Source organism: Pinus tabuliformis, chromosome 2_1 (assembly GCF_031772625.1).
Source record: "Pinus tabuliformis cultivar Carrire ecotype Pingquan chromosome 2_1, CPIR1, whole genome shotgun sequence".
NCBI lineage: Eukaryota > Viridiplantae > Streptophyta > Pinopsida > Pinales > Pinaceae > Pinus > Pinus tabuliformis.
This window is the reverse complement of record NC_142299.1, coordinates 641079655-641102069: the sequence shown is the minus strand read 5'-3', so window position 1 is coordinate 641102069 and position 22415 is coordinate 641079655. Positions and strand designations below refer to the sequence as shown.

Below are 22415 nucleotides of genomic sequence, written 5' to 3'. Positions count from 1 at the left end.
AACAAACACTTGCAACTAAACAAGAATTGTGGTGATTTGAAATGTATTTTTATAATGAAATTATAAGAACCCACTTTTATAAAGTCCATATTTTTTAATTTTTATTATTTCACGAAATTTTAATTTTTGGCTTGAAATGTTGGGGAAGGTTGTTTTTCAGGGTAAGTGAATACTTTGAGACATTTTTTCAACACTTCGACTCCATGATCGCAGATCTATCGTGGCAGGTATCATTTTCATTACTAGCATATATGTTAGGATATATCACTTTTTCCATTGCATTATCCACTTTAACCTCATATTACGATATTTTGCCATAGGGTTGACCCCATTATTTTGCGGTTTTCAATAAATTTCATTCTCCATATTATAAAATAGTAACATAATGGTAGATTCATTCCTTACGTGGGATTCTTAGTTAGATCCTCGCTAGCATATGCTGCCCATGCTGCAAGAAGTGCTTAGGCTCGGGAGTCCTCTTTAGTCTTGCCATGACTTTGCAATGAAGCCTCATTTCTCTTCTTCTTCGCTATTTTTCTGGCTTTATACCCTAGAGGCTCCGATGTGTTAATTTGTATTGCTGCATTGCATATTGACTACTTGTACCTTATTGGCCTTAATCCAACTTCATTTGGACTTGTGTATAAGCCACTTTTTCCCATGACCTTTCTACAAGTTCAAAACCATGCATTTGTTAACCTCTGCTACTTGACACCTTTTATCCATGGAAAGAACATTCCTTTGAGTGTTGATGACTAGTTTCACCACCTTCCATTGAGCATAGGAATGTTCCAGCCCCAGGAACTAGAGCATCTATTTTTGGACACTCGTTCTTTTCACTGTACTATAGGCATTCTTTTATTCCTTTTCAGGTTTTAAATATGAAAAAGACAAATATATATATATTCCAAAAAGAGCGGGAATGTGACATTTACTTCCATATTTGATGGCAACAAGAATCAGTTATGTCAACCTTGAAAAAAACACTCAAAATAAGTCCTCCTCCAGTTGGTTATCTCTTCCAATCATATGGAGATTTTGTTAATGCCTCCTGAATTGAAAACTTATACAAAGTCATTTTATGTTTCCATATAGTCACATATGAGTCTTGCTTTTTTTCAAGGGAATTCAACTCGTGTCGGCCATTCTGTGGTGTATTTTGACTCTTTTTCAGTCAGCCATACCTGTTCTGTCAAAGTCATCTTGAGTATCACATCAATTATTTGGTCCTTTTCCAATGTTGGTTAAGAATGTCTCCATTGAATTATCGCTAGCTGGTCTACTCTTATCGACTCCAACAAATTTCTCTGAGATTAGGCTTAGAGCCGCACTTTGGCCCTATTTACATCATTGATAGGTGACCTTGTCCTCATCATCGATCAATATCATGGGTCTTTGATTGAGTGATTCCCCTTGTGTTCAAAGTTAGCTTACATTATCACACATTTGGATTCATGCAATACCTTGGTTTCCATTTGACCCTATTGGTGGATTCCTCGCCTCTATGTCATATTTCATTATTGGTTGGTTCATAGGGTTTCTTTCATGTGCTAGCCACATATTGTGTACACTGGAAACATACTTTGGAATGGTTACTTCATCTCTTTTCGTCTGAGTTATTCTAAATTATTGGCCTGTGGGTTACACTCACACTGGTTGACATGGGATTTGTTAATGCCTTCCTTCCAGTAGATCTTTCCCCATAACTCCAACTCATTTCTCTGGGAACAAGATCTAGAGTCCTTTTTTCAATACCTTAGGGTTTGTAGTCATCAGTGGCAGATTCCTTCGCCATCGATAGTGAGAATACATCAACGTCTCCTGATTGATAGATTCTCTCAAGTGTTCAGCTTCAAAATATTTATTCACACTTGTTAGATTGTACTAGGGTACCTTGACTGTCATCATCATTATCGGTGAGTGGTCTCACGTTTATTAATGATATACATCAATGACATGTAATCAAATTATTTCTCACATGGTCGACTTTAGTTGATTTAAACCCATAGTGTAGAAATGTACCATCTATAGTCAGTGAAGACCTCAGGTTATGTCAGCATCTTGGTTCACTTGTCAGTCCCTTCAGTTTTCTTCTAGTGCTACCAGCCACCCTTATATGTTGCAGTTCATTTCAGCAACATTCTATGTGTTGATGCCCGAGTTTTATGACATGGTACTATTATGAGGCTCAGTTATGCAACATCAATGATCAGAAATTCTTCTAGTATCATTGATAATTTCTTATAGATGTGATATTGAGACATAGCTCCATTGTGTTCCTTTGCGGCTATGATAAGATGATCCACTATGTATTCTCCAGTATTCTTTGTACACTTATGTATACATGATGGATTTGCTTTGTACTTGATCAAAAACATGCTTTACTATCTCTGAGCATGGGTATGCCTGCCTCATACATGAGTCTTCTTTCTGATTCCTTCTACAGGTATTCAGCAGGCTAGAATCTGGTGATCTCCTCTCAATTTCTCAAATGATCTCTCTTTGTACTTAATACATTTCGTCCATCATGTACCCCTATAACATCATTAGGGGCATCTGTTATAGCATCATTCAACACTTCTATAGTTATGATGCTCTTATATGGCCTTGGGCATCCCTTTCCCATTTAGACTTGATCACTTATTAAAAAAAACATATTCCATACATGACTCTGCCCTTATAAAAGCGTGTGTACATGTGGGTAATACCGAACCTGCGTACATAATTTAAAATATGAAAAAAAATCCTATTTCTTGGGCGGGGTTTACGGGTTTTACTGAAAGCCCACATACAGAAGCCCATGGCCTAACTGAATCAACTGATTTCTGGTGGTATTTATACACCTCATGGGAAGGCCTAAAATATATAAGGAGATAGGATATCAACATTATAGTCCCTTTGTCCCCATATCAAGTCTAATTTTCCCTATGCCTCCTACATTCCCAGTCATATGAAACCCTTGTTTCCTTGTAGATATGTTCATATTCCATTATATGACATCCTTTTCCACATGTTGAGAGGTGATCTTTGAGGCTTGGGATGGACGGACATGGGTGTCGTGGTCGGATCAGGTTGTATTCTTCCACTACTATTTGTTGATATCAATAAAGAAGCTTTGTCTTGTTCTCTAAATGTTGTGATCTCATGTTTTTTATAATTCATGTTTAATATATCATGATTTATATGTTGATGATTGATGATCTAACATGTTTATTATGTATGCTCTTTGAACTACATGCTATGTGTATGCTTCACTGAATTGTGTTGTAGGTCTGATCACTTTGGAAGAAGCAAGGGTTTTAGACCCTCTGAGATTGACATCAAACATAGGACCTCTGGGTACTTTTCACAAACCCAACTTTAGTAGTTTTCATAGTTTTCTTGCTTGAATGTATGCTTCTTGTTGATAGTCTGCCTTCGATTTGTTGAGGTTGTCAACCCTTACCTTAGGGAAGTTTTTCCTGCAAACAGGAAGATAAATTGATGTCCTCTAAGTTTGGTTACTTATCATTAGCGTGCTCATTTGTCCATGGCACCTCCTTCCTATCCTTTGTGCAACCCTCGACAATGATGACGTGAGAAATGCCTCTAATTTCTTCTCTCTATGCCAACCATAAATATGACCTATGTTCAAGCCCATAGGGAATCCATCATTTCTTTGGATATGAATCAATGCTACATCATGGACATAACCACTCACGCCGATACTGAGATGGTGATCATTAGTGTGGGCTCCGATGGGCTCTTCTGTGCCTATGAACTCAAAAATAACCCCAGCGTCAAGGTTTCCATCATCGAGAAGTTGGTAAATCCAGAGGGTGGGGCGTGGCTGAGAGACTAGTTGTTCTCAACCATGATGGTGAGGAAACCCACACACCTCTTCTTCAATGAGATTGGTGTGCCTTATGACGAGGCAAAGGAATGAGTGGTCATTAAGCATATGACATTGTTTGTCTTGAACATCATGAATGAGGTACTGACTAGGCCCAACGTGAAGCTTTTCAACATAGTGATCATTGAGGATCTCATCATAAAGGAGTGGTGGGTGTCCAACATTGTGACCAATAAGGCCATCATATCCATAAACCATGATATGCATTCATGCATGGACCCCAACATTATGGAGTCCAAGGTCGTGGTCAGCTCCTGTAGCCACGATGGACCCTTCGACACCACCATGCCAAGAGGCTCAAAAACATCAACATGATCGATAAGGTGATTGACATGAAGGCCCTCCTCATGAATATGGCTAAGTATGCCATTGTTTGAATCACTAGGGAGATTGTTCCCAACATGATCATACCTATCATGGAGGTCATCGAATAAGTGATAATAATGTAGTCCCCACTTAATGTTTTGAATGCATCAAGTTCTCACACCACATTGGTGACAAATTCCTTAATTATTCTATACTTATGTAGCGGTCAGTCATATAGGAATTGTATCACCAGTGGCTAGCTTACACCCAAGCCATTGTTACAGGTCTTCTGGGTTCATACAATTCCCAAGCATTTATTGTCGAACAAAACACCTCGACTTCAAATACAAGATAACTTTGATCCCCACTCTAGAAATTTAAACATGACACGTCAGTTGGAACTTGATAAATTGACATCTCCTAAGTTGGAACTTGATAAATTGTCATCTCCTCAAACAAGACAAAGATCTATCAATGCGACATTTTGGCTTCTTCTTCTCAACATTGTTTTCTATATGGCATATAATTGGTTAAAATTTTGTCCAATCAAATTTCTTTATCTGTATCATGACTTGCTAAAATGGTACCAGTTCATTAGATACTTTTTGTAATTTTAATTGGAGCCACCTTTCCAAAAACTTATTTTTCTTGTGCATTTTTGGAAAATTGGTTGAGGAGGAGGGAGAAGGTTTTGCATTATGGATTTCTTACCTACTTACATGAGTCGAGGCAAATATTGTTTCATGACTCAGTATTTCTAAAACAATAGTGTATGTTAGAGCTTTTTATTAGACTTTTCTTACATCTAGGGGTGCCTATGTTAATAAGGCTATATTTGCTTGCTATCTTGAAGCATATTTATGGTTGTGACAAAATACCCCTCCTGATGCGACGGTAATGTTACGGTGGGACTATCAACTCACAACCACATGAATAAAAAATAGGAAACTTGAGTACTTGGTGGACGTCTTTACAAAGATAAGCCACCAAATTTCTACCATGCCTTGGTAGAATGGAAAATGAATTATTTCAAGGTCCATTTGCTAGGCCAAACATTGATAGCTTCAAAGTCGGCCCACAAGTATTACAAGATATATTATTCCTTGGGATCTCATTCATCATGGTTATGGGTCACCCACAAACCCACGATTATGGGTCAATCACACAAAACCATTGCCATTAAAGTCCATTTGCTAGGTCGCACACTGTCAGTATTCTAGTTGGTCCACAAGCATTACAAGGTATATATATCCTTGGACCATGGGTCAACCACACAAAAACCTTCTCTTCATTGACTCATATTCAAAAAAATCTTCCCAGGAGGGGACTTTACGCAATGGGTACCATTTCTTATTAGGGGAGGATTGATCCAAATTGAAAGTGGTATTTACCCATGGTATTCACGCATGATGTCCACCCATGGTAACCACCCATGGTATTGTAATTCAAGACTGCTACAAATAAGGGAATCCCTTTTTAAAATGACATATTCATCCATTGTGATGTAGTTGTAGATATTTCTCATTGCTCTAATAAATAATTTCTTTGTGTTTTCTTCTTTTCTCTGAGTGTTTCAGTTTCTTAGATCTTGACCCCAAGATATCTAGACCAATGAATGATATTTGACCATTAATTATTAGCATAATTTTGAAACCATTGTCTCGTTAAGATATGTTCAGAAAAGTAGTTCTTTTCGCCTTCACTTCTAGAAAAGTATTTAGTTTCCAAATCACGTACCAAGCATCAAGAATAAAAAGCCACCAAAATAGTCTTCCTAGGAATCCATCATACAAAAACATCTCATTTTAAAGAGAAGGATATATGTTCTAGAATCAAACTACCACCAAACAAAATCCATTAACAAACTGGAATTCACTAGCATCTTGACATTCATCATAGTTCCACTTATTTTGGACCAATTTAAGCATCAACATTTTGATAAGAGCATTGTTGTCATGCTCTCTTGTTATTTCAAATGAAAATTTAGCCATTAGCTAAAGTAGGGGTCTTTAGTAAAAAAATATGGTTTAAACATCCCTTTTATGGTTTGTTATTCAACATATCATAACAATGTTTTAATAAAGGATAAATATGCAACAATTATTCGATTTCTTTCAAACAGCAATACAACATTTTTTTTGTAGAACACCAACTCTCCATCAACATGTCATAACATTGATCTCCTTTATAAAAGGTAATTAGTAGTAGAAATTAAAAAAATCATGAGCATCTAGGACTAGTCAAATGGAGTTTCATTCTTCACCCAATAGAGAGGATGGCATCAAATCAAAGTCTAGAAGTAGTGTAACCCTTGAAAATTAACAAATTTTTAGAAGCGGGAAAGATTGTTATTATTTTAGTGCTGAATTTGTTTTTAGGGAATCAACAACGTCTTTTCCAAATGGAGCTATTCACATCAAAAGAATTTCTGGTAGAATTTCATGCTTGATACACCATCTTTTGGGCACCATGAAAAATTAAGGTAAAAGCATGACTATACTAAGATATGAAGTTTCTAACTAAATTTTGTATTTAAAAAAAGTTTGAAATTAAGCATCACTCTTATATTATGATACACCTCACCTTGGGATCATTAAATTCCATTTCAGTGTACTTTTTTGATAAGCTACCCTACCACGCAACCTTCTGATTATTGAGCTAATTTTGGTAGGTGTGCAAGACTCTGCATGATTTCAATCATGAAAAGATTCAAATCAATAGTTGTATCAACCACTTAATTCCAGTAACAAACCCTGACTACCACCATCAATTTCCTTTTCAAGTGTGCCCAATATTGAGAAGTCATCCATCTTCCTTACATCTCTGACCTCCACTATGTTCCCTCTTTGGTACTGCAATATGTGAATAGGTCTAAGCAAAATGAATTTCCAAACATTGATACTTATGAAGGGAAAGGAAGATATAAAGAGAGAATGAATGGAAATTGAATATTTCAAAGAAAATCCTAAGAGTAAAGAAATTATATCAGGACACTGGTTTGCTTACATTTTGTGAAAATCTACAAGGATATAATAACGAAGCTACTAGGATGTTTGTTGATATTTTTTATGGGAATGAATGTTGTGCATGGAAATTGGTCCTGATGGTATCTGAGGAATAAATAGTAGTGGCCACTGAGCTTCCACAAGAAGGTGAAATACGGTTTAAAAGCATGCAATTAAATGGGAAAAATTGGAACCATTATCTTCTTCGAACCAAGAAAATCCCTAACTAGAGTAAGGGGATCCCATGAGCATGGTTGTAGGAGGAATGGAGAGGTTTTGATCAATGTATAGAATTTTATTAGATGTGATGGAAGGTCTGCCACAACTTTCTTGTATCACATTTGTTTCTTACTACATTTTCAAGGATACAAGATCAACTGTCCTTTTTTCTTATGGGAAAGTTTAATTAAGATGGAAACTTATGTTCAAACCTACTCCACTAACATATATCTAATCCTATTTCACTATGGGGTCTTTAAATTTCTTATTGTGGAAGAATTAAAGAAAAGAAACCATACCTTCGACTATGTCCTATTTTGTAGTAAGTTGTTGAAGGAGCCCCTATGGATACTGAAGCTAGGACTACCCTGACCAAGAAGCAGAGGGCTATATAAAATGAGGAGGAACCCTATACGAAAATCTTGGCAACTCCACCTAAGGATTCTAGCTAAAATACCAAGAAAAGTAAGAAGACAAGAAAAAACACAACTAGGAGGCAAGGTAAAAAAGGGAGGAATCCCTTGCAACTCAACCAAAAGTGCCTATTATCACTAGGGGTTGGGCCACAAGAATGGCTTAAGAGCCTAAGAAAGAACATGTTGAAGATGAGAAAAAGTTAGTTTTTGTTAAAAGCGTGCTAGGCGAGTTTATAATCACCAAGGGTCGTGTTAGACGAAGGGCTCAAGAGCTTGAGAAAGAACAGGGTAAGGATGAAGACGAGGTAGTTATTACTAAAAGCATACTAAGGAGACATCAAACATATTTCTCCTCTAAAGGAACTCCTTCATCACCAATTTGGATAGAATATCAGAGTTTAGTACCAAAAGCTAGTAAATAGAGGATAGGAAGTCTTAAGCAGAATATAGAGGCACAAGGTGAGGAACTCAATGCAATGAGCTTTTAACAAGTACAAGAAGATGTTGTTTCAAATCCATGCTTTGAATAGGATGACTATGTTGATAAAGAGGTAATACATCCATATCCTATGCTCTTTACTAATTCATCCAAGCTAAAAGTAAAGAATATAAATATTAAGAAGTTGAAAGAACCCATCAATGAATATGAACTCTTAGATAGGCATGGTAAAAGAGAAAACAAAATCCTAAAATAAAGAAGTGCTCATCTAATTAAGGAAAATAAATAAATTTCCTCTAAGTGGAATTTTTGGTTTAAGAAGGAAAAGAAATGGTACCAACAGTGAGAGCAACTTTGGAAGTATAATAAGAGATTGAAGATCAAGCTTTTGTAGCATAAACATAGAAGCCAACAAGTTCACATAACTCCCACAAACTATGCATGATGGTGTTGTGGGGGGGGGGGATTACGGGTACAATTTTGTTGAACTTTTCCGAACATCCTTTTTCTCCTAGTGGCCTATTGCATGAGGACATGAAAATACTTAGGTGTGGAGGGGATGTTAACCTCAAATTTTGTCACATTTTTTCACTACCAAATGTTTTTCTTTATCATGTTAGCTCCTTATTACGAACCTTTTACTACCATGTCTACTCCTTTATGAAGAATATCCTTGAGAAATACCAAAAGGTGATAAATTAGTAACTTTTATTTCTTTTACCAACATTTATTATGGATATTACTTTATAATTTGTCTTATCTTACAAACATTTTTGTGACATGTGTGTGACATCTTGCTATCATAAATCTAGTTACTATTGGAAGTCTTGTACTAGTTAGAATTTTGGTAGCACTTCTATGGTTGGAATACCCTCCCCATTCTAGGAGAAAATCCAACACTTAGGTTTTTGTTGATGGTGTTGGAACCGCCAAAATTCAGGGGATCTCCCCGATATGAAGTCCCAACTAGACCTCACACTATTTGGAATAAGAGTCCCAACAATGGGTGGTAATGTTATTTTTTGATTGTGAAAACACACAGAGGGAATTATGATAACTTTGGGTGAGAGCAAGTGTGTGACCCTATGAAGGGTCAAGTGCGATGCGTGAAGGTTCCAACACACGAAAGGAAAAGGAAGTGTGCCCCTTGGAATCCTGTAATAGTATGCATCTTGAAAGGAACACACGAGCGAAATGACATCATAAGAAAAGATGTGGAATCATCCACAAGTTAAAGTGAATAGTTAATACAACAACACACATTCAACAAGATTCATACAAATTCAAACAAAATAGTTCATAAGCATATGCATAAGTTAAATAACATTCATTGAAAATACAACAATAATAGTCCTACTATATTCACAACACATGCATGAATGATGGCTATGATTTTATTATTATAAGTGAAATTTCCATTCATACATAGACCATTGACAACCACTGGCCCCAATAGTGGAACATTACATTCAAGAACACCTGCTCCTCCAAAGAAGTATAGTCACTCTACACTACGAAGAAGCCAAGGCTCTTCAAAATACTCCCAAGCTCCTTCTAAGCCTAAGCCTAGCCAAAAGCTTGGCTCCCAAAATCCCTTTAGATGAGTTATGAGGTTCTATTTATAACAAGAGTGGGTGACTCTTCAACTCCCCTTTGTGACCTTTGGACTACCCTCATGAATCTTCAACTTCTTTACAAAATGACACATTACATTACATGATGACTCTTCATATTCAAATATTGGGACTTGGAATTTCACTTACAACATAATTAAAAATAATATTACATTTTACAGTCATCCATATAGGAAAAAATAGGGCAGAGACAACTTGACAGTCTAACAAGACAAGACACTATGATTCTTGAGTTTGGGAACACTCTAGGTCGTCAACTTCCACTTGATGCTTCCTAGTCACATATCGATGCCAAGCTTGGTAATGTGTGATGACACCCCCAAACTGCATGATGGTGTCAGGATGGAAACAAACTCTAGCTTCCATAGCATTTAGGTACAATGATTTGGAACTAGTCTTAAATTATTTCTTGAGCAGGAGAAACATGGTTTTGATATGGAAGGGATCACCAATGTAGTTCTGCATGTTTTGTCTGTTCATCTCTAAATCCTCCTTGGTAGAAACCTGTCTCAGCTGCTCCAAGTACTCTTCAATCTCCTGCCTAACTTGTTGTTTATGTTTAGCTTCGGTGAGTGAGATGCTAATGGTATTTTGTGGGTTCTCACCTTGAAGTCCAAACTGTTGTAAAACCGTACATATGAGGTTTGAATGTTTCCAATGAATGAGGTGAGTTTCTTGTTGTTCTAAATGGACATTTGAATTCTTGATTTCTCCAACTCTGACTGCGGCTTTATCTTCTTTACCAAAGTAAGTGGCACCCCTTTGTATCACATTGTCCATTCTTACATGGCGGTGATTGAAGTTTGCACATTCCTAAGAGTCTTGACAAATTCCTTGCTCTGTTGCTACAGGATATGCAAGCAGACAACTACCTTGTGTATGGCCATGAGCTCCTCATAGAGGTCTACATGGTCTCTTCAAGTGTTGTAACCTCACCAAGTATTGCTGCCCTCATTTCCCACAAGTAGACCTATGTGGGAGTTGCATTTTGCATTGCTCTGTTCAGTTGTTCTATCTCTTGTCATGAAACCTATAGATTATGTATCAATTGCTTAATCTAGGTCGTCAAATACTAGTTGTTTGATCTCTTTACATCCACGAAGGCCAATTTGGCTTCGACAATGGCATTTGGATTCCTGTTGGTGTTTTCCACTATCACCCTTTCTCTAATAAATGTAGGTGATACATGACCATTCATAAAATTCTCTCTCTATGCTTGTATAATCCTTTTTTAAAGTTCATTATATAACACATTGTACACATCCATTATCAGATCATCATGAAGAGGAAATATGTCCCCTTCCTCTCTCGGGGCTAACTCTGTGGCTAGAGGTGGTGGAGACTAAATGGTGACATATGGTGCACTAGACATCAGGTCAACATCTACATCGTATGAATCCTATTCGAATTCCATGTCCACAACTTCAATCAAGTCTTCAATCTAGTGAGAAAGCTCATGATCTGGCATATGTTCTCTCTCCCACTCTCCTGCTGGTTGGTTCTATCCTTTCTCTTCAACATTAATTGATTTTGTTTCTCTTGACATTGCACCTTTCCTTTCTTCTTCTTCTTCATCTGTTCTTTCCTCCTTTATTCCTATTCTTCCCTCAGTTCTTTTTCTTCTTTCTGCACCCTCAGTTCTGCTCCCTACAAGCTCTGCTTTTATCTCTCCCTTCGCTATGCTCTCTTTATACTATGCTTCCTTTTTCTTATGCTGCCAAATTTGCTTTCATGAAGATTGGATCTTCCCCCATCTTGCAAATTTGTCCCCCCTCTGTACTATCCATAAAATTTCTCTTTCCCTTATATTTTATTGGATTGTTTCCTTCTACTACTACTGCTGGACTTGCTCCCATGTTAGTGTTGACTCCTTTTCTATAAATAGTTGAGTGTCCACATTTATTGGCAAGTTAATTGGCACTTTCTCAAATGCTTCACCATTACTATTTTTAGCGATCTCTTTTGAACCAACTCTCTTTGGTTCCATGGTAACAATTACTGTTAGAGAGAAGTGATGAAAAAGTGTGGTACTTATGGGACAAAAAGGACACTCATGGAAAGTAAACATTAGCTTCAACAAATCTACCTTCAAATCATGATCAAGTAGCAAGTCGGGCAACTAGGGAGAAATATTACACAATCTTCATTGGAAAGAGGAACTGGCTGCCTGTGGGAACTATGCACTGCGTAGTCCAAGCAGCCAAGGATGAAGCTTGAGGCTTGAGATTGCGATATGCACAGTCCCAACCTGGGAAGATACTGAGAGAGACTACGCATTGCGGAGTCTTAATGGCCAAGGTGACAGGTTGACCCTTGGAACTACGTAGTGTGTAGTTGGGGCCAGCTTATACTATGCACTGCACAGTTCTAGAGGCTAAGCTTGTGGCTTGAGCCCTAGGATTATGCAGTGCTTGGCTGGGAAAGACAAGATCTAGCCAAGGAAAGTGTTGATCTTCCCAGTGGAAGTGTGAAAAATGACCAGGAGTGAGTGATGATGTGATCTTGAGTGTAAAACTAGCTAAGTGTCAATAAATCAATGTAGATCAATTGAAGAAACTAATCAAATAGAGGGAATATCAAATATGTGAGGAGAGCTGCCGTAACGATGATCATCGATGAAAAAATAAGAAAACTAATGCCACACTTGTGAAAGGAAAATGAAAACTTAGAAAAATGCTTCTACAAGATAAAATAAGTTGAAACACCAACAACCATGAAGAGAAATAATTGAAACATCACTCACACAAGAGAAACGGTAACAAGCAACCGAAAAGGTGATAAAAGTAAAACTCATCCAGAAAAGCGATGACAACTCCACCGAAGGTTCCTTGATCTCTTCGAGAATAATAGAGATTCAAGATTAAATGCATAAATGGGCTCTAGAGGCATCAATTGATTCGATTTTATTAAATGAGGTTTCATGATGTGCATGCCTAAAAACAAGGAAAAAGCAACACTTGGAAAAAAATTCTAAAAATAGAGAGTGTACATCCTTCGAGATACTAATAATGTATCCCTACTTCCTAGGGATAATTTTTTCCCTTTAGTTTCTTTCTTTTTGGGGAAACATGCCATGAAAATTGCCAGGAAAGACTGTACAATTCCGAGGAACTGGGAAACTTTCCATTTTATGAGCTCAGTGAGGGATTGTGCAGTTTTTGGGCTAAGTATTAAGATGGCTTCCATGACTATGAAATTTTTGAGCTCAAGGCTAACTACCAATCAGGACTACCCAATTCCTATCATCAAGGCTTCTTGCCCTCAAGGATTTCACAACTTCTGGAGGCAAACCCAGAATTGGTGTGAGACTAAGTTGGGAGATCAATTTGTGACTTAGAAAGATAAGATAAGTGTGAAAAAAAGAAAGCACAAGCACAAATAAAAAATATAAGTCTCAGTCAAAGCATGAATACTTGGATTAGTGTAAGATGAGCTCATGTGGATAAGAAGGAAGGCTCCAAAATTGAAGCATAGGAAAAATTTGGAGGGTGGTTGTAGCTGCTACAACACTGGTGACACTAGTAGAACTCCAACTCTCTGTATGGATCTTGTCCTATGAAAAATAGGTCTAACTCTTCTGGAAGTATTGTTCAATTCATTGATTATCATAACTTCTTCACTTAGCTTGAGTTAAAGATATAGTCCTTACCATTCTCTTCATCGACAACAAACATACCAAGCCAAGTCAAACTGAGTTGTTTCAATTGGGGATGAGGAGTATATAGATGCACAAGCAAAAGATACTGTTAGAATCTTAGTTTTCATCTCTAGTGTTGCTCCGATGCCAGCATGCCTAGACAGTATCCCGGTGGAGTCACTACAGGAACACAAGCATTTCTTCACTGCCAGCAAGCCTGGATAGTACCCTGGCAGAGTTGCTTGCTTCACCTCTCTGCACAGGAATACTTTCTCTTCTTTCACCCTTTATTTCATTTTTAATTTTTTTAATTTTTAATTTTTATTTGTTGAAAGAATTGTGCATAGGCACTTATTTATTTCATGGTGTGGAAGAGGGATCCTCACTTATTGAGAGCACAAGAGGTTGTCCCTTTAGAGAATGATATTTATGTATACCTCTAACATAATTGTTAAGGTTTTCCTCCCCTCCTTACTCTACTCGACTTAGTTGACAAGGAATAACCGAAAGTAGAAGACTGATTAGAGTAGGTGGTACTAGTTAAAAGTGCAAGCATTGTGATTTCACCATGATTCTCTTTGAAAGGAACAAATTTTCTATTAGAGTATCGTTGACTAAAAGAAATGCAAGATTCACATAAAGAGAGGGAATAGAGAGATAATCAAGCCTTGCTAGCAATATAACTTCCTCTTGGATTTCATCGAGCTTGCCTGAGAAGCCAAACACAGTCTCATGCAGAAGCTAGCCTATTACTAAAAAGACAAAAAACAAAAGGAAATAAGTGGAGTGAAAGTAAAACAAAGTAAAGTAAAAAATAAATAAATAAAGAAACAAAGAAAAGAAAAACTACTCCTACTCCTAACCTAAATAGAGGATAGGCCAAACTAATGTGAAATGATACTTCTAATGTAGCCACCGGTGCATTCACTAGCCTATGTGGGTGAGGGAATGCATGTCAAGAAAGATATACAAGAAAATCAGTAAACAAGAAAGATAGGAAAATGAAAACCAAAACGTTCGAAGTTTGAATATACATGCAGAAAAGTAACAGTGAAAAGTGCATGAAAGACATTCTGTGATTATATCATGGTGTCTCGACACACTGCGAGTTACATACATACAAGCACAAAATTTCAAACTGTGAAGGCAAGCGAACATGAAGAAAGAAGAAAATTTTCGTTTTGCGACAATGCTTGCCACATACGACTCCTCCAATGATTGAGTGATAGGATCGTGTAATATAGATGGAGGATCCGACAATTGTAAGACAGATTGATTTTCAATATGTGTGATAGAGTGATGAGGAGCCTCAAAAGATTCAACACTATTCTGATTGGAAGCAAAACTAACCTCAAGACTACGAGAACCTGACATAACCATCAGCTGGGGCTGAAGTGCCTCGACAACTTGAGGAAGTTCCAACTCATCAGAAGGTAGATCGTCATAGATCAGTGGCTGGGAAAGATTAGTAGTGGAAAATAAAAATTGTGACTGAATGAATCAATGAAGAGGTCATGACAGCCACGATCAGAAATTTCAAGATCACAAATGAAGGCATCCTCATGATCTGATGAATCACAAAGAGGGGAAGATGAAAAATGATAAATTTCACCCTCTAAGTTTTCAGAAAGATGAGATGAGAGATTAGGAAGATCAAGAGTAGAATATTCATCCTCTCCACATCTGGATGAAAAAATGACATCCCACGTGTTCTGTGAATGATCAGAATTAGTAACATCATTAGAAACTAAATTTCACAAGATTCAACAGAAATGATAGAATCGTGGGAAATGTCAAGATGATGAAGGAGAGGTGCGGAAGGAAGAGAATCATCCTTCGTCACATATTCTTGTTCAGCTATGGGCTCCCCCACATAATCATCGTGAATGATATCACAAGTTGGCTGCTCAACACCAACTCCATCCAACACTTGATCCTCATGAACATCACAAGAGAGATTTGAAATAGGTGAAAACAACACATCACAATCTGGAGGATCAGAAGGACCAAAGGATGGAGGATGAGGAGATAACACTTCATCATAATCAACAGATTGATAGTCCAAACCTACACTAGAATTTTGAGTATGTGAGGTGGGAAAAGATGGTGGCAGATCAACACATGAATTTTCAACTTCTCCTACCCCAGCCTGTGAAACTAGAATTGTTTCATGAGAGGAGGACAGAGGGTCACTTGGAACAACAACCTTGTCCGTCACATATTTAGAAGCTCTAACACCGCGGCATTTTGGGAGCGACTCAAAGTATTATAACTCATGTGGATTTTCTTAACTGTGAACAAGATATTGAAATCTTCCTGTCAATAACTTCCAATCAACTTCATATTTCCAACATTCAAAACAAAAATGCATAAAATGATTGTGAAAATGATGCAATGATTCATTAATTGATTTTCACAGTTCAAAAATTTTCTTGCCCAGGCGTTTACAATCAAACATGTCAAAAGTGCGAGACAGTTTTGTGACAAGATGCTTGAAAGAGTGTATGGAGTCATCGGTCAATGTGTGTCACCATTTCCTTACACACCCTTCGAACATGAGAATGAAAAACCTAAAAGAAACATCCTTACAATGGATGTTTTTCTCTATGTAGAATTCAAGAAAATGAACATTATGCTCAAGCAAGATTGTCTTACCCTCGCCATAGAATTTAAGGGTTGACAAGTCATCTACAATGCTTGTTGGCACTTGCAGACTTATGTCTCTAGAAAAATATGCCGAGATTATGATTGTGGAATAAGTCATTAAATGAGTGCATAAATCCAAAACAGACTTCAAGGGTTCAACTTGTCATATGGCCCTCCTTCTAGTTCCAGAAATGTTGATGGTGATGGACCCGCCAACACTTAGGGGATATACTCGATATTAAGTCCCAAATAGAACTCACGCCATTTGGAGTAGGAGTCCCAACAATGGGTGGTAATGTTATGCCTTGACTGTGAAAATGCACAGAGGGAAGTATGATAAATGTTGGTGAGAGCAAGTGTGTGACCCTGCGAAGAGTCAAGTGCGATGCATGAAGGTTCCAACACATGGAAAGAAAATGAAGTGCGCCCCTTGGAAGCCTATAATAGTATGCATCTTGAAAAAAAAACACGAGTGAAATGACATCACAAGATAAGATGCAGAATAGTCCACAAGTTAAAGTGATGAGTTAATACAACAACACACATTCAACAAGATTCATACAAATGCAAACGAAATAGTTCATAAGCATAAGTGTAAGTTAAATAACATACATTTCAAATACAACAAGAATAGTCCTACTATATTCACAACATATGAATGAAATCGTGTTGGTTTTGATTTTATTATTATAAGTGAACGTTCCATTCATACATACACCATTGATGACCACTAGCCCCATTAATGGAACATTATATTGAAGAAAACCTGCTCCTCCAAATAAGTATACTCGCTCTATGCTATGGAGAAGCCAAGGTTCTTCACAATACTCCCAAGCTCCTTCTATGCCTAATCCTAACCAAAATATTCTCTCCGAAAATCCCTTTACATGAGTTATGAGGTTCCATTTATAACAAGAGGGGGTGACTCTTCAACTCCCCTTTGTGACCTTTGGACTACCCTCATGACTCTTCAACTTCTTTACAAAATGACACACTACATTACATGATGAATCTTCATATTCCAATATTGGCACTTGGAATATCACTTACAACATAATTACAAATAATATTACATTTTACACTCATATTCATATAGGACAAAACAGGGTAGAGACAACTTGATAGCCTAAAAAGACAAGACACCATGATGCTTGAGTTTGGGAATAGTCTAGCTCGACAACTTCCACTTGATGTTTCTCAGTCACGTATCGATGCCAATCTTGGTATTGTGTGATGAAATCCCTAAACTACATGATGGTGTCAGGTTGGAAGTAGACTTTAGCCTCCATAACATCTGGGTACAATGATTTGGAACCAGTCTTAACTTCTTTCTCGAGCAGGAGCAACATGGTTCCGATATGAATGGGACCACTGATGAAGTTTTGCATGTTTTGTCTGTTCAACTCTAAATCCTCCTTGGTGGCAACCTGTCTCAGTTTCTCCAAGTATACTTCAATCTCTTGCCTTACTTGGTGTTTTCATTTAGCTTCGGTGAGTGAGATGACTTATGGGATTTTGTGGGTTCTCACTGTGAAGTGCAAACTATTGTACATATGAGGCCTGGATGTTTCCAATGAATGAGGTGGGCTTCTTGGTTTTCTGAATGGATATTCTAACTCTTGGTTTCTCCAACTATGCCTGCGAATTTGTCTTCTTTACCAAAATAAGTGACACCTCTTTATATTGCATTGTCCATTCTTGCATGGCAGTGATGGAAGTTTGTACATTCCTAAGAGTCTTGAAAAATTCCTTTCTCTGTTGCTGCAAGATATGCAAGTGGAAAAATGCCTTATGTATGGTCATGAGCTCCTCATAGAGGTCCTTCATGGTCTCTTCAAGTGTTGATAGCTCACTAAGTATTACTGTTCTCATTTCCCCCAAGTAAATTTGTGCAGGAGCTGCATTCCACGCTGCTCTACAGAGCTATTGCATCTCTTGCTAGGAAACTAGTAGATTATGTATCAATTTCTTACTCTCAGCCTTCAAATACTGAGTGTTTGATCTCATCACACCCACGAAGGGCAAGTTGGATTTGACAACGTATTTGGATTCTTGCTGTTGTTTTCCACTATCACCCTTTTTCTAATGAATGCAGGTGATGGATGACCATCCGAAAAATTCTCTTTCCATGCTTATACAATCCTCTTCTAAATTTCATTATATGATAGATTGTACACATCCATTACTGAATCATCATCAAGAGGAACTGTGTCCCCTTCCTCGCCTAGGGCTAACTCTACGACTGGAGGTGGTGGACATTGAATGGTGACCTGTGGTGCACTGGGTAGAAAGTCTGATCTGGGTAGATATTGGTGGCCACCCGCCTATTTCACTTGGACCCCAACCATTGTTTATTTCAGCTTTTCATTTTCCTTTATTATATTAACACAATTGACTATTTTTGGCAGTTTTTCGGGTCCTGAACTTCCGTAGTCGTTTTGAGGCCCTAAACGACGTTTTTTGGGAAACCCACTGGTGGAGAACACGATTTCTTAACTTAATATTTGTTTTTGTTAGTTGTAGTCCTTAGATAAATATTTCTAATGAGGTATCGTGTGCGTTAAACGGAGATTGAATGCAAAAGTTACGACTCCAGAAAGTTGATGTACCAACTTACCTCAATGGGGCCCATAGTTTGGCGTTTCATCTCCTAGGGTTAGGTTTTTGGATGTTTAGGGTTTTCCATTGTTTCTCAATAATAAATAGGACTTCAAGCCTCATTGTAACACAGTTCAGAGGCATGTACCCACCACATCTCTTCCTAGAGATAAGCTACCATCGCCTAAGCTAGTCTTATTGCCATTCTGTTTGTAAACATATTTTAGTATTTGATATTAATGAAATGATGTGTTATTTCTGCCACATCTCTATATTTATGGTTATATTTATAATTTGTTGCATTCCTATTTAAATTCAGATTAGTGGTATCAGAGCAGTCTTCTCTTTCTTCATTTTTCTTTGCATGTCCCCAACGAGGTCAAGGTATAAGGAGTTAGTGCTTGAACTGGTCGAAACTTTGCAAGACCAGCCTCGTAAATCCTGATGGCCTCCCATGGGGGATAAAAAGAAATATGAGGGAGTAGGAGATCCTATCAAAATATTGCTCGAGGACCTCGAGAAACAAAGGAACATGATGCTGGATAAATCTGCCCAGATCCTTCAACGATTGCCCACCAGCAATGCATCCACATCCAACAGCCAATCTGGAGGAACCACTCCTTTTAATGTACAAGTAAACTTTGACATTCCCATATTTAAGGGCCAAATAGATGAAAACGACATAGTTAATTGGTTAAATCTGCTAGAAGGATATTTTTCTATTCATGACTTTTCTAGCTAGGAAAAGATTATTTTTTCTCTTCTCAAAGCCACCCCCCATGTCAAGGACTAGTGGGAAAAATACTGTGAGCAGAAGTATGAAAGTACGCCCTCACTATTTTCAGCCACACCCACTTGGAATTCATTTTGGGATGCTAGCAAGGAGCAGTACTACCCTGTCGAGAGCTATGAGAATAAATACATAAAGTGGACCATGCTACGACAAGGAAGGGACCAAGATGTTCCAGAGTTTACCAATGTTTTTCATACCCTTCACATGGAGTTGGGTATCAAGGATTCTGAGAAACATATGGTACTCAAGTAATACGACTACCTACACAGGTACATCTAGGATGAGATGGAGTTCTTGGATATCTTCTCGCTCAGCATGGGGTACCGATACGCTGTCAAAATCGAGCAGAAGATTAAATAAAAAAATGGAGACTTTGGATCTACGAATCTGAATCAAGGGAAAGGTACCCCCAAATTGTAGAACAAAGGACAAAGCCAAGGCGAGGTGGCCCAGGACAACCCACCAAGGCCTCAAGTAAAGAACAACACCGCAAAGCCGAAGAAGGACATAGGAAAGTGGTGTGAGTTCCATAAGAGGTCCACTCACAACACAAGTGAGTGTCACACCAAGCAGTCACTGGTGGCCATGGTGAAGGCTTTTGAATCAGATGTATGTTACGACTCTAAGTCAGAACCTGAAAAGAGGAATGACAAAGAGAAGTAGATTATCAATGCGGATCCCAATGCCACTGTTGCCACCATGAAGATCCAAAAGGAGGAACTTGAAGATCTATAGGAGGAGAAGCGCATCTTCCACTCCCAAATGTGGGTAAAGGGTTCCCCTCTATAGTTCATTGTTGACAATGCGAGCCAAAAGAACCTAATTTCAGTAGAGGTTGTGAAGTGGCTGGGCTTACCAACCACAACACACTCACAACCATACACCATCAGGTGGCTTCACCAAGGACGAGACCTCTGCATCAGCCAACAGTGTCACCTTCCATACAACATCAAGCCCTTCACAGATGAGATATTATGTGACGTTTCTCCTCTTGCTGTTTGTGATGTATTATTAGGCCACTTGTGGAAGCGACATGCTATGTATGAGTCAAGGCCTCATGCTGTTATTATTACCTTGGGAAATAAGTTGTACATGATAATGGAGGAGGAACCACCTACCGCCCTCTCTTTGGTTACTGCAAAGAAATGTAGTAAGCTCATTCCAAAACTGGGAACTTTGTTTTCCTGATGATACACCCTCAAGGAAAGAAGAAGACAATGGCCATGACCACTGGATAGGGCCCCTCCAAATGACAACAACAGATGGAAAAGGTCGTGGTGAAGTACAAGGACATCTTCACCTCCCTCGTAGGGGTGCCTCTGCACTATCAGGTCAAGCACTCCATTGATCTGACCCCAGGTGTGTCGTTTCCCAATGGACCAATCTATCAATGCTCTATTCTAAAGAACAAAGAAATCAAGAGGTAGATTTTGGAGCTGTTGCATAAAGGTCACATTTGTTGAGTTCATTGCCCTGTGGGAGCTTGATCGTGTTGGTACAAAAGAAGGATGGGACTTGGAGACTCTGTATCAATTATCGGGCACTTAACAAGATCACTATCCGAAATAGGTAACTGATCCCATAGATTGATAACCTTCTAGACTAAGTCAAGGGCAAAAAATATTTCAGCAAGATCAAACTGAAGTTTGGATATCACCAGGTACCAATCGAACCCTCTGATGTGTGGAAGAATGCCTTCAAAGCCAAGGAGGGCCTTTTCAAATGGGTAGTTATGCATTTCGGGTTGACAAATGCTCCTGTAACCTTCATGAGGCTGATGGATGACATCTTATGGCCATTCACCAACTCATTTGTAGTGGTATACTTGGATGACATCTTGATATTCAACAAGAGTTGGGAAGGGAACCTCCACCACATCCGACAGGTTCTCCAAACATTGTGGCAACACAAGCTGTGTGCCAATTTGGAGAAATGCACTTTTGGCATGACAGGTTTAGTATATGGGATACATTATTGTTGAATGGGGGGTGCATGTGGATCCAACCAAGATCCAAGTCATTCAGGATTGGCCATCCCCAACCACTCTGACAGAGCTCCACAACTTTCTAGGTCTTGCCAACTTCTACCACAATTTCGTGTTGGGGTTCTCTCATATCACTTGGCCCTTGAGTCAAGTCACCAAGGGAGGAGTGAAAGAAAAAATCTTTTGGTCTGAATATCAACATAAGGCATTCGAAGAGTTGAAAAATTGCCTCTGCTATGCACAAGTGCTCACATTACCAGACTTGCAATAACCATTTGAGATTGAGATAGATTCCTCTGACTATGCTATCAGGGCAGTCCTTACTCAACAGGGGCATCCAATGGAATATCATAGTGAGACACTTCCAGACACAGTCTGAAAGTATCCCACTTATGACAAAGAGATTTATTCCATTATGTAGGCCTGTTGAAAATTGAAGCATTACATTTTGGGTAAGGAAACAGTCATCCACACAGACCATCGACCCTTGCAGTTCTTACAGATGCAAGGGAAGTTGGAGAATGATTGCCATCAGAAGTGGTACACATACCTGCAATAGTTCCATTTGAATATCAAGTACAAGAAGGGAAGCACTAATAATGTTGTAGACTACCTCAACCAACCACCAATCATGGCGTTAACCACCGTGCTCGAATCTTGCGGGCACGAGACTTCTGATTGGCCACTTCTCTACAAAAGCGAACCAAAATTCAACCACACATACTAGAAGCTCTTGGAGGGTCAACAAGTTCCAGATTTTCACCTCCAGGATTCACTATTATGCCACCTAGGACACCTTTGTGTTCCTTCAAGCGAGTGTGCCAAGATGATTTTGGAAGTGCACTA

At 38.4% G+C, this 22415-nt stretch overlaps 2 pseudogenes; both read left to right on the top strand.

Moving 5' to 3' along the window:
• The first annotated feature begins 3049 nt into the window (after positions 1 to 3049).
• LOC149202185 (thiamine thiazole synthase 2, chloroplastic pseudogene) lies at positions 3050 to 4326 on the top strand (annotated as a pseudogene).
• A 9-nt stretch (positions 4327 to 4335) lies between these two features.
• LOC149202184 (rhomboid-like protein 11, chloroplastic) lies at positions 4336 to 4990 on the top strand (annotated as a pseudogene).
• The last annotated feature ends 17425 nt before the right edge of the window (positions 4991 to 22415 follow it).